Source organism: Cornus florida, unplaced genomic scaffold, assembly GCF_030987335.1.
Source record: "Cornus florida cultivar Cherokee Brave unplaced genomic scaffold, ASM3098733v1 CherokeeBrave_3.0.0_Hap2_Chr10, whole genome shotgun sequence".
In the NCBI taxonomy this organism is placed as follows: domain Eukaryota; kingdom Viridiplantae; phylum Streptophyta; class Magnoliopsida; order Cornales; family Cornaceae; genus Cornus; species Cornus florida.
The window spans coordinates 86,522,754-86,535,273 of record NW_026775580.1 but is presented as its reverse complement, the minus strand read 5'-3'; the positions used below and the strand labels follow the sequence as shown (position 1 = coordinate 86,535,273).

The 12,520-nt window shown below is 33.4% G+C and overlaps 1 long non-coding RNA gene across 1 annotated transcript; it reads right to left on the bottom strand.

Moving 5' to 3' along the window:
* Positions 1-1,895: 1,895 nt before the first annotated feature.
* Positions 1,896-8,031, bottom strand: LOC132279721 (uncharacterized). The gene is made up of 3 exons (XR_009471386.1): positions 7,870-8,031; positions 2,433-2,651; positions 1,896-2,184 (listed from the first exon to the last, which is right to left on the bottom strand). It is a non-coding gene; the product is annotated as an uncharacterized LOC132279721 (long non-coding RNA).
* Between the last annotated feature and the right edge of the window lie 4,489 nt (positions 8,032-12,520).

The following is a 12,520-nucleotide window of genomic DNA, read 5'->3' as shown; positions in this document are numbered from 1 at the left end:
AAATTAAACTAGACATATTCAATACATGTTCAAATCCAAATCCAAATCCAACTTGTGTTTGTGACACAATTTTTATTTATTTATATAAAACTAATTTATATGGGAACCTATTTTCAAACACTTTGAATTAAAACTAAACTACAAATTCAGTAAAAATATCCTAATATTGAACCATATCTGATCCCATGTTCAGATAACACTCTCAAATCAAAATTTATAATATTCATATCACGACTTCAAAAAATTTCAAAGAATACAAAAGTAGAGTAGTAGAAAGCAAATAACAATTGCTAAATTAAAATTTTTGGATTGAAAGTAATTTAAATGAAGAACTATTAATATTTTGAACATATTATATATTAAAATTTTGAAGATACTAAAATTCCATAATTTTTATATGGACAAAAAAAAAAAAAAAAAAAAAAAAAAAGGAGGATAAATTTAAATAAATTCGTGTCTGAACGGGGCTTTGTTTTGAATGTTGCACTTCTCGATTTCAGACATTGGTTAAAACAACTCCATCAGTGCTCTTTTTGGCGAAAGTGGCCCAATTTTTGGAGATTGCATGCTCCAATGGAATATGGGAAAAGTGAGTCCCGAGTTTAGGCTCTTTATGGAGGTCGCCAGAATGCAAGATTGGGTTGGCGATTGGGCTCATTTTTTATGGGCCCATTTTTGTTTTATTTTATTTTTTAAATTCAGGCAAGAACACTTTAAGAACCCAAAACACTATTCCTAAGGGCATGTTTGGCTAAAATAAAAACTAAAATTCAGTTTTTTTTTTTCCTCAAAATAATTGAACCAAAGAGCCGTTAAAGCAATGTTTGGCTGACACAAATAGTGCCTTAAAGGCTTTTTTTGGGCAAAAGAAAGTTTTAAAAAATTAGAAAGAAGTGATTTTTTTTCGTTTTCAAATTTTTCAATATTCTTATTGACATTATAGCCGTTTTAGGTATTGTTTGACTGACCCATTGGAATTTTGAGATTGAAAGAGATGTGAATTGATATTTTACAAAAATAAATTGAGATGAATGTAATACTGATGAAATGAACAAATAATTAAATTTTAAAAATATTAAAATTTTTGGAGAGCTAATATGTACCATTGAAATACATGTGATAGCTAAAATTTAGAGACTCTAAAATGCTGACGTGACTATGAAAAATACTTATGTGACTATTAAAAAATGCTGAAGTGGCAAATTTAGAGAGCCTAATTTTAACGAGTCTAGAGATGCTCTTAATGTTTATGGTACTACACTGCAACTATTTACCTTTGTTTTCTTTAAGCTTTGAATCAAAGCTGTCCCAACGTTGAACAAAATTGTTTCACACATGAGATCTCTACTCAGCCCTGATTCTATGAAGAAAAAAGCACGCTAAGAACAAAATAACCTGTCAAAGACTGGAATTTAGACATGAATAGGGTAGGCTGCTCATATAAATTTATGAACAAGTCAAAGACTGGAATTTAAACATGAATATGATATCAAAGTTAGCTTGTTTTATTATCCGAATCTGTGATCTGATAGCCTCCCATCTCAAATTTCTCACATGCATGAACAGCTTAAGCACGGCTACGTTAACACTCAACTCGAATTCATTTTTTAACCAAATGGGTTTGAGGCCAACTTTGTTTTATGAACTCATTCCAAAGCTGGTTCGAACCCCAAAAAACACAAGGCTCGATTTGGCAGACTTGCAGACAAAGTTCATGAACAAAATGGTCATGAACACGCCAGCTCGAGAGATTGAAATTTGTCGAACTCACTCAACTCTGATGAATATATTCGAGCCGAGCTTGGACACTAATATAGAACTCAATACCAAGCTTCAGCTAGAATAGATCAATGCTCAACTCGATTCTCAAATCTGATGCTACAAAGAGAGAGAGAGAGAGAGTTAACAACAGCATGCAATAATTCACCTCCAACATCAAAGTAATGAGATCACACAGGGACAGTATAAAAGTTGTAGCATGGATAGAGAATTGATAACAGAGAGAAGGATGACGTGCTTAGATAACTATAACTGAAAGAGTGAGACCAACACATTTTCTCATTCAAGGAGTGTCTTCACAATGGACTTGACATTGAGCTTCTTGAGGTTTGTATAAGACTGTCCAAAGCCAACAAACATGACAGGTGCTCCAGATATGTAAACCATCGACAGCGCAGCTCCAACCTATGCCATTCACCAATTCCAATTATTTCAGGTGTCGTGAACCAAGTTGGAGATAATTAAAAAAGAGCTATGATATACAAGCCCAAAATTTAGACCCACTAAAGGAAATAACCACTAGCTATACTCATATGGGGCAAACATGATGAAATGTATTCATTGTGCATTTAATTATTCATTTCATCTTTTCGTTTTGAAAAGAAGTTTCCAACTAATATATTCACTCTCTCCAGTAAAATAACATCATCTACCTTATCATCAATGGTATCATACTTGGTGAGCAGAATTCCATCAATCAGTCTTGGATTAGGAGAGGCGTGAGAGCCTAGTTATAGAGACAGAACCTGATTAAACTTCAATAATTGATCCACATCATCATTCCCAACCAGTGCCTCACCAACGAACAGGACCAGATCGGGACTGTTGAGATTGATGAGCTTTGAAAGTGCTCGCATTAATGGTTCATTATCCTGTAAAATATAGTATAACAAATCATAAAAATGCAATGGCATGCAATGAAAATTCGAAGCCCATTCCATATGGAAAATTATTCCATGCGGCTGTCACAAGGTGTGATGGCCACTCTCATTCTACCATTCACCATGTTCCATGCCTAAACCATATTGGCCGTAACATTGATGTGACAGTGGGATGATTTCTCCGTAGAATTATAAAGGAAATAGTTCAGGGTGTAACATTTGTTGCAACAAGCTTTGCTCTGGTCAACCCAGTAAGATTTATTCAATTGTGGATTATGTTCCCATAATTCCTTCAAAAGTGCACTATCACGCATATTGCATTTGATTGCAACAACATATTATCTAGGCGGTGTTTGGGGGAGCTTCCTGACGCAAAAAGTTCTTTTCACTATAAAGTGCTTAGAAAAATGACTTTACAAAAATAAATTTGAGAATAAAAAACCGTTTGGTTGACATCTTGTTGAAAAGTACTTTTATCTGCAAAAGTGATTTTACTAACATTATGTGCGTTTGGTAATCACCTAAAGTCCTGCTAATTAAATTATTAAAAATTTACAGTAATACCCTTGCATAATATTTACCTATCTTACATCAAACACAGTTTTGTCAAATAATGTGTTGAGATAGTAAAAACTTGCATGATAAACAAACCATTTTCCTAAAAACAAAATTCATGCAACCACATTACAAAAAATAGAAAAAAAATTGGTAAATTACATACAACTTCATTTCACATAATGGTGAGTAAACTAGTTGTTCTTCATCCTATATATTTGATGAGCATCAGAAGTGGTGAAGAATACAATCGTCATCAATCTTACATCCATAACAAGTCCAGGAATTCTCAAAACAGAGAACCTGGGAATTAGCATGTAAAGTTACAACACAAGGGTGGTCTTCCAAGCATACCATCCTATAATGTAAAATACACTCAGATGCAACCTGGCCAAACATTCACCTTTATTATTGTACTTATATTTTTAAGAATAAAAAAGTCTTATTAGCCCTTATTATTGAAGTTGAGAAACTAATTGTATAACACCTGTCAGCCAATGGTGCACCTGTTATACTAAACCATTGGTGAGGGCCAACTCCAAGAGGAGACTCAATAGAGCGGCCAGGCACACTTGATTTTGATAAATTGATGTATGTTATGTGGAGTGCATTAACCAACTTTAAGTTCTTTTCCTTTTCTTCTATGTCCTCTTGGATCCAACTTCCTAACAAACAATACTCAGTCACAGCTTCTTGGTCTACAATCAGGATTGTTCTAGTTTAATTCTCTCATTTTTTATTTACTTATTATTTTGGTAGATGCAATTGCCAACCTCACAAATAGAGAAAACATTTGCAAGTAGATTTAAGGAAGAATTCTTTGGTCTGAGTTACTCAAACCAAAGAGGATGGTTAACGCCTGGGTGGAGGCCAAAAAGAATGATGGAAGGTAGAATAGATTTTCAAGTCAGTCCAGCTTCCAGGATTTTGATTGTCAGTCAATAAGGACATCATGCACAGGTTGTGTCCTTATTATGTGAGTGTATTGTGCATTTGTGTCATTGCATGTATTGTGCAAGTGTGTATGTGAAGGTTCTGTTAGTGTCTGTGAGTTGTGTGCTTGCATGTGAGAGACCATGTAGTGTAAATTGTGTGCTGTGTATTTCTGTAGGATACACTCCTCCCAGTTCTGTCCTTGAGCTTCTTATGGATCTCCTGTTCCAGGGAATTGAGTAATTGTTTGCAGAGATTTAAATCCAAGCCCCGAAAAGAGTAAAAGAAATTTTACTTCTTATTATTGAAGTTGAGAGACTAATTGTATAACACATGTAAGCCGATTTTCTTGTAGATGCAATCTCCAATTTATTTTTATTTTAATATTTTATGATCATACTGTTTAATCCATGCCTAAGAAACTGGTGGTAATGAATTATAATTTAGTCCTTCCAAAAAAAAAGTAATAACACTCATTTTCTGGTGAAAATATCTGTGAGAATTAGACCACATTGCTGGAGTGGCAATCTGGAAATGCAATGGTCTAGGACCACTACATTTTTTTGTGAAGAACAGCAATCCCTCGTAGTAATTTTTAAAGGCTTTACATAAGAAAAAGAAAAAAACCGATCTTGTCGATGGCTTAATTTGGTCCACACCACCGCATATCTACTACGCTTTGTCATCCTTACTATCTCTTGAACTAAAATGACCAACTCCACACATTAATAATCTGACGCTATCCACACTTTCTTTCTACAACAGAACACTACCATCACCAGTTCCATCAACTTAATTCATCTATTACCAAAACACCACCTCCATGAACCTAAACTTTTACCCATACAACTAATACACAATTCCTTGGCACAATGGACTTGGTGTTAGTTCAGAAAGTGTGTTTAATTTATCTCAAAATAGAAGGATTTATTATTTACACGATATATTGAAGTTCATATACACTCTGCGGTTAGGCAAACAATTTTTTTTTTTTTCCCGATGGTCCTCATCATTGTGTAATGTGGACGATTTAGTACGGCACTTGTTCTGACCTAATCCAAACTGCTAATATTTTGATGGGTAACAAACTTTTGGTGTTATATCAAAAGCATGGACAGCCAAGATAATTATTCACTCTCCTGACCATCCATTCAATATACCAAGCATACTGTTCTACAGAGGATACGGACTTCAAGCTTTTAGCCCGGGGGATATGGGCACCACCCAACAAGGCCTGAAATTCTAGGCAACAATGCTATTTGGACATAAAATTCTAATAAATAGGCTAACTGAAGAGTGAAAAGGCTACTGGAAATTTGGAAGATATTATTTATTTTCCAAATGTTAATAACATAATATAAAAAAAGAGAAATTAAAGGTCTTCCGATTAAAATTGAAGACTCGTCCTCTGAATACAATGTGGTTGGATGACATTGAAACTCTTAAAACAAAATCCCGTAAATATCTCTTTCTTTTCGACTCATTCCCAACCACGTTATATTCGGAGAATGAGTCATCAATTGAGATCGGAAGACGTATCACTTCTCAAAAAATCAAGAGTAAATTGGAATAGCTTTTGAATGAGAGAGAGACAATAAAAAGTAGAACTAAAGTTTCAAAGAGCTAGAAAGCTACCTTCCTCTTTAATTACTTTACTAATTTTACATGAGGTAAATAAATAAACTAGTCGAATTCTGTATTGCACAAAGGAATCGAAAGTAGAAGAAACGGAAAAAAGTTAAAAATTACAAATAAAATTAATCATTTAAAAGAGATTAGATGGCAGTGGTTACTAATACACTTTCTTAGTGAAGAGGCTGCGCAGGCTAAACAAATTACCACCACCACGTCCAACATCGCCGGAGACACCACCTCCGCCGATGTGTCCATCACCACTACCGCCACCGGGAGCTGCAACAACCCTAACGGCACTGTTCCCATCACTTCTACAACTCAAATGGTGCCGATACCCAATACAAGTCGGATTCAAATTCAAAACTCTAGCTTTAGCCCCACCGCCACCGCCGGATATGGCAGATTTAATCTGGCGGGTTTCGTTTACTTCTCTTCTGACCCCTTTTCCGCATTTCGGATCACAGGCTAGAAGCTCCTTCCAGCCGAACCTCCTCGCCGGACCTGCTAAACTGGGCTACTCCGGCCCAAGTGGACCCCACCTTACTCGGGCTACTCGGCCACTTCCTTGACTTGGACTCACCCGCTGAGTTGCTCCGAGAACACGGCGCACTACTCACCTTCCGAGTTGCCGCCGACCCAGCCACCATTCTTGGCCTATCACCGCCGTTCCTGGCGGATGAGAAAGGCCATATATTTATATTCAGCTCCGCCAAGCTCGCTCCTCCCTTGCCACCACCAACGCTCTTCCTCTCTTTCTTCTTGTCTTTATTCTTATCATCATTGTTGTTGCTGTGTGAGTCTTTTCTATCGCTCTTCTTAAATATGTCCATCCACCGCTTCGAAGCGGTGAATGCAGTGATTGATGAGTCCGGCGTTGCAGTTGACAACTCGGGACCTGAACCAATTTCTAACTCAGGCGGTGGGTTTGAGTTGGGGGTTGTTATGGGTGGCTCGGAATGTGAATCAGGTGGGTCGTCAGTGTTGTGGCGGTGGAAGCATAATTTGCACAATTGTTGCTTCTTGTGCAAGAACTGGCGAATGCTCTATCCAAAAAGCAATGTTGTAGTTATCCGGGGAAAATGATATACTTGACGATTCCGTCTACCAGACTTTACAATCAACCTAATTAGGCAATTAATGATGGACGTAAAAATTTATGAAAGTGTTTCTATTCTTTTTGAAAGCTGACCTTGTTGGACTCTATCTTTCTTTTGGAGTCGATCACTACAAAAACTTACATGTTATCCACAACATCAAGATCACTAATGGTTCTAAGCTAAATTACACGTTATCTAGAACATCAAGATGAATAATGGTTCTAAGCAAAGAAAGGTAGTTTATCATCCCTGTTGTCACCTTTAATTTTAATTCTTTGGAGTGCAGGTGCTTGTAATATGTAAAAATAGAATAATCATTCTTGGATTCTTTGTTTCCATTAATTCGATGCATCCTATATGTAGAAATCAGTCCCAAAAGAAGCAATGCTGGCCTCAATTGATAATAAAAGCAAATGACCTCCCCAAACAAAATCCACCCACCCACATAGAGAAAAAGATAGAGATAAAGCCAAAATAGTCCCAGATTCACATCATTTAGTCATGTGAATCTAGAAATCTAAGAAGATACATTTTCTATTAACATATGCAACATAACTGGAATATTCAGAAGTCAGATTACTTCTGCATACTAATATATAAGCTAAGGGTTTCATTCTTTCTGACTTTGAAAATTCATACACCACAAAAATTTCATTAAACTGCCATGGTATTTGATTTATGAACACTAGACTCAAGTCAGGATACTAATGAAATAATTAAACAGTCCTGAACTAATACATTGAGCCAATACTGTAAAAAGTACAACACCAAGAGCATGATCATGAACCAATGCATTGAGAGTTCTATAATGTAACACAGGAGACGAGTAAAATGAAGAATGAAAGCTTATATGTCAAATTGATCAAAAAGGATATAAAAGATTCCATAAACACGCGGAATCAAGAAAAAAAAAAAATCAAAATTCAGATTGGAAAAAGCGAAAAAGGAACCCATTACCATAAATTGGAATTATTGGATGAGTTACTAACTTGTAATCTTTTCGGCGCTGCTCCTGATGAAACTGAAGCTAATCTCCCAAACACAAATCCAAATCTTATCCTTCGTCTTCGAGCATTCGAGGAGCGACAGGAGCCCTAGAACACAATTCGTTTTTTCATGATTCGAAAAACATAAGATTTCTTTACCTTAGAAAAACAAAAAAAACAAATATATATATATATATATATATATATATATATATATATATATATAAGATTTGGGTTTGTATAAACAATGATATACATAGTAAAGTTTAATCAAAACCAAACCTAGTAGAATTTTTATCTTTAATAAACACAATGATGCACATGCATATATAAATAATTATATATAAATAAAACCAAACCTAGCAGAATTTTTATCTTTAATAAACACAATGATGCACATGAATATATAAATAATATATATAAATAATTATATATAAATAAAACAGTGGGATCTATTAATTTCAAAATCATTATCAATAATTAAATTATAATCATAAACCATCAATCCATCATTTCTTTTAACCCATCCTAGACAAATAATTAATCATTTAAACAATAAATTATATTTAAATAAATATTTTATTTAATTTCATACCTAATAATAATTTTAATTATTTAAATCACATAACTCATGTATAAGCTTTGACAAATCATTCATGTCTCCACCAATATTATTTTATTAATATATATAAAATAATACATTAACTTGTAAGTATTAGATTATTCTAATTTAAGGATATCTAATTTTAATCCAATCTTTACATACAATAACCATATATTGACAACTCAATCATGCCTTATTAAGTATATATATTTATATTTTTAATTAGCAACTCATCCATACTTCCTATGTATTTGTTTTATTCATACAAATATTTAAGCCATATATTTAAGCTTTGGTAACATGTCTACAATTCAACAATTCAGTCATGTACGAACTTTAAACTTAACGATGAACTAAATCACACATAAACATTTCATAAGCATAACATTACTTTAATAACTAGCCTATCCAGATATACAAAATAAGAATAATTAATACTCTCTCTGTCCCAACAAAAAATGTCATATTTTCCTTTTTGGTCTGTCCCAAAATAGTTGTCTACTTTCCTTTTTCAAACAATATATTTTACATCTTTTCATATATGTCTTTGGAGTTTAAAATTTCAAACTTTAATATAAGGGCAAATTAGTAACTTTCCAAGGAGACAAGGCATGCCCCACATGTTTCCTTAAAAATTCCTACTCCCCAAAAGCGACATCTAAATTGGAACAAAGGGAGTATTAATCATCTTAAATGATATATATATACATACACATATATTATATATTATATAACTATGTATAATACCACCCATAATAATCTTTGATTATTTAAATCATATATATACATATATATCAATATATATATATACCCATCCCTCCATACTCATCCTAAACAATTAAACCATATATATATTCTTTTATTTTATAAGATATTATATAATTATTATTATTTATAATAATAATTATATATATACACACATTATATTTATGCATAATATTTAAATAGTAATACTATAGTGTATGGTATACTTAGACCATTTTTTGAAAGACAATCTTAAGACATAACCTGCTTATACTATAGTTTAATTATTTAAATATTGTTGTTATTTTTATTTCTGTAAATTTAATTGTGGTTTGTATATTTAATATATATTAGACGAATGGCAAGTACAAATATTACTATGCCAAATGTTCGTCAGTCATGGGGAAAAGCTAGAAAAAATTAATGAGGCGGAGTTTAAAAGGTGGCAACAGAAAATGATGTTCTACCTTACAACTCTAAATCTGAGCAAGTACCTAGCTAAAACTGCCTTAGTGCTAGAAGAGGGAGAAACTGACATTACAAAGCTTGGTGCTGTTGATGCATGGAAACATAAAGACTTTCTATGCAGGAACTACATCCTCAATGGATTGGACAACATTCTATATAATGTGTATAGTCCAATGAACACTGCTAAAAAGCTATGGGAGTCACTCGACAAGAAATATAAAATTGAGGATGCTGGCTTGAAGAAGTTTGTGGTCGGACGATTTTTGGACTTCAAAATAATAGACTCCAAAACAGTCATGAGCCAAATGCAAGAGTTTCAGCTAATCCTACATGAGATACATGCTGAGAAGATGACTTTAAGTGAATATTTTCAAGTAGCTTCAATCATTGAAAAGCTACCACCTACTTGGAAAGATTTCAAAAACTACTTGAAGCATAAGCGCAAGGAAATGGGGCTCGAAGACCTGATTGTTAGGCTGAGAATTGAAGAAGATAACCGCACATCTGAAAAGAAAGCCGGGAATTCTTCAATGGTGTCAAAGGTGAACGTAGTGGAAACTGGATAGAAGAATAAAAAGAGTGAAGTATTGAACCTCTAGCATTAATTCACAATGATATCTGTGACTTTAAATATGTGCCAACCAGAGGAGAGAAAAAATATTTCATTACTTTTATTGATGATTGCACAAGATACTGTTATGTATACTTGTTATGAAGTAAAGATGAAGCATTGGAAATGTTTAAACATTACAAGAATGAGGTTGAGAATCAACTTGGTAAGAAGATAAAGGTGGCTAGAAGTGATAGATGTGGTGAATACGAAGCACCATTCGCTGACATTTGCTTAGAACATGGTATTATTCACTAAATTACTGCTCCTTATTCACCTAAACAGAACGGTGTTGCTGAACGCAAAAACCGTACCTTAAAAGAATGATGAATGCTATGTTGATAAGTTATGGTTTAACACAGAATTTGTGGGGGGAAGTTTTGCTTACTTCTAATTATGTTCTCAACAAAATACCTCAAAAGAAAACAAATGTGACACTTTATGAATTATGAAAAGGTAAAAAATCTTCATATAAATTCTTAAAAGTGTGGGGGTGTCCAACTAAGGTTGCGGTTCCTACTCCTAAGAAAGTTAAGATAGGACCAAAAACCTTTGATTGTATTTTCATAAGCTATGTACAAAATAGCAGTGCATATCGTTTTCTTGTGCATAAATCAGACATTCCTGACATCCATGTCAATACAATTATTGAGTCAAGGAATGCTTGTTTCTTTGCGGATATATTTCTTTGTAAAAATCCTTTAAAAAGAAATCATGATATTGTTAATAGCAATATACAAGAGAATATAGACCAAGAGTCTATAGATGATGAAAATAAGGAATGATCTAGACGTAGCAAAAGAGTTAGAACGTCTAAGTCATTTGGTCATGTTTTTCTGACATATATATTAGAGAATGAGCCACAAAACTATAAGGAAGCTATGTCTTCTCTTGAAGCTCTTTTATGGAAAGAAGCCATAAATAGTGAAATTGAATCCATAATGCAAAATCATACTTGGAAGTTGATGGATCTTCTTTCTGGTACTAAACCTTTAGGGTATAAGTGGATTTTCAAGAAGAAAATGAAGCCTAATGGTTCAATAGATAAATATAAAGTTAGGCTTGTTGCTAAGGGATAGAGGCAAGAAGAAGGCTTGGATTATTTTGATACATATTCACCAGTCACAATAATAACATCCATTAGATTATTACTGGCTATTGTGGCATTGTAAAATTTAGAAATACATCAAATGGATGTTAAGACTGCATTCTTGAATGGTGAATTAGAGGAAAAAATCTATATAAAACAACCTGAAGGTTTTATTATTCCAGGAAAAGAAAAGAAAGTGTGCAAACTTGTAAAATCCTTATATGGATTAAAACAAGCACCTAAACAATGGCATGAAAAATTTGACAAAGTGATGTTATCAAATGATTTTAGAATTAATGATTGTGATGAATGTGTTTATGTGAAAAAAACTCAAAATTGATATGTCATTGTGTGCCTATATGTGGATGATATGCTAATAATGGATAATAATGATGTTATAATCAAAACTATTAAAAAGATGTTGACCAAAAATTTCGATATGAAAGATTTAAGCATAGCTGAAGTCATACTAGGAATCAAGATTTCTAAAATATTAGATGGTTTAGTATTATCTCAATTTCATTTTATTGAGAAAATATTAGAAAAGTTTAATAAATAATATAGTAGTCTTGTAAAGACTCCTATTGATGTAAATCTTCATTTATCGAAAAATATTGGTCCTAGCATATCACAACTTGAGTATTATCGCATTATAGGAAGCTTAATGTATTTGATAAATTGCACACAACCAGACATAGCATACTCAGTTAATAAATTGAGTATATATACAAGTAATCCAGGAAAGAACCATTGGACTGCAATAATCAGGATTCTAAGATATTTAAGATATACCATAAGTTATGGATTGCATTTTTTTAGATATCCAGCAGTACTTGAAGGATATAGTGATGCTAATGGATATCAGATACGGAGGATTCTAAATCCACCAGTCGCTATGTTTTTACTATTGGAGGAGGTGTCATATCTTGGAAATCTTCGAAACAAACTTGTATTGCCAAATCCACTATGGAATATGAATTTATTGCTTTGGATAAAACTGGTGAAGAAAATGAGTGGTTTCATAATTTTTTTGAAGATATTCCATACTGGCCTAAACCCGTGCCCTCTATATGTATACATTGTGATAGTCAATCAGCAATTGGAAGGGCACAAAGTAATATGTATAACGGTAAGTCTC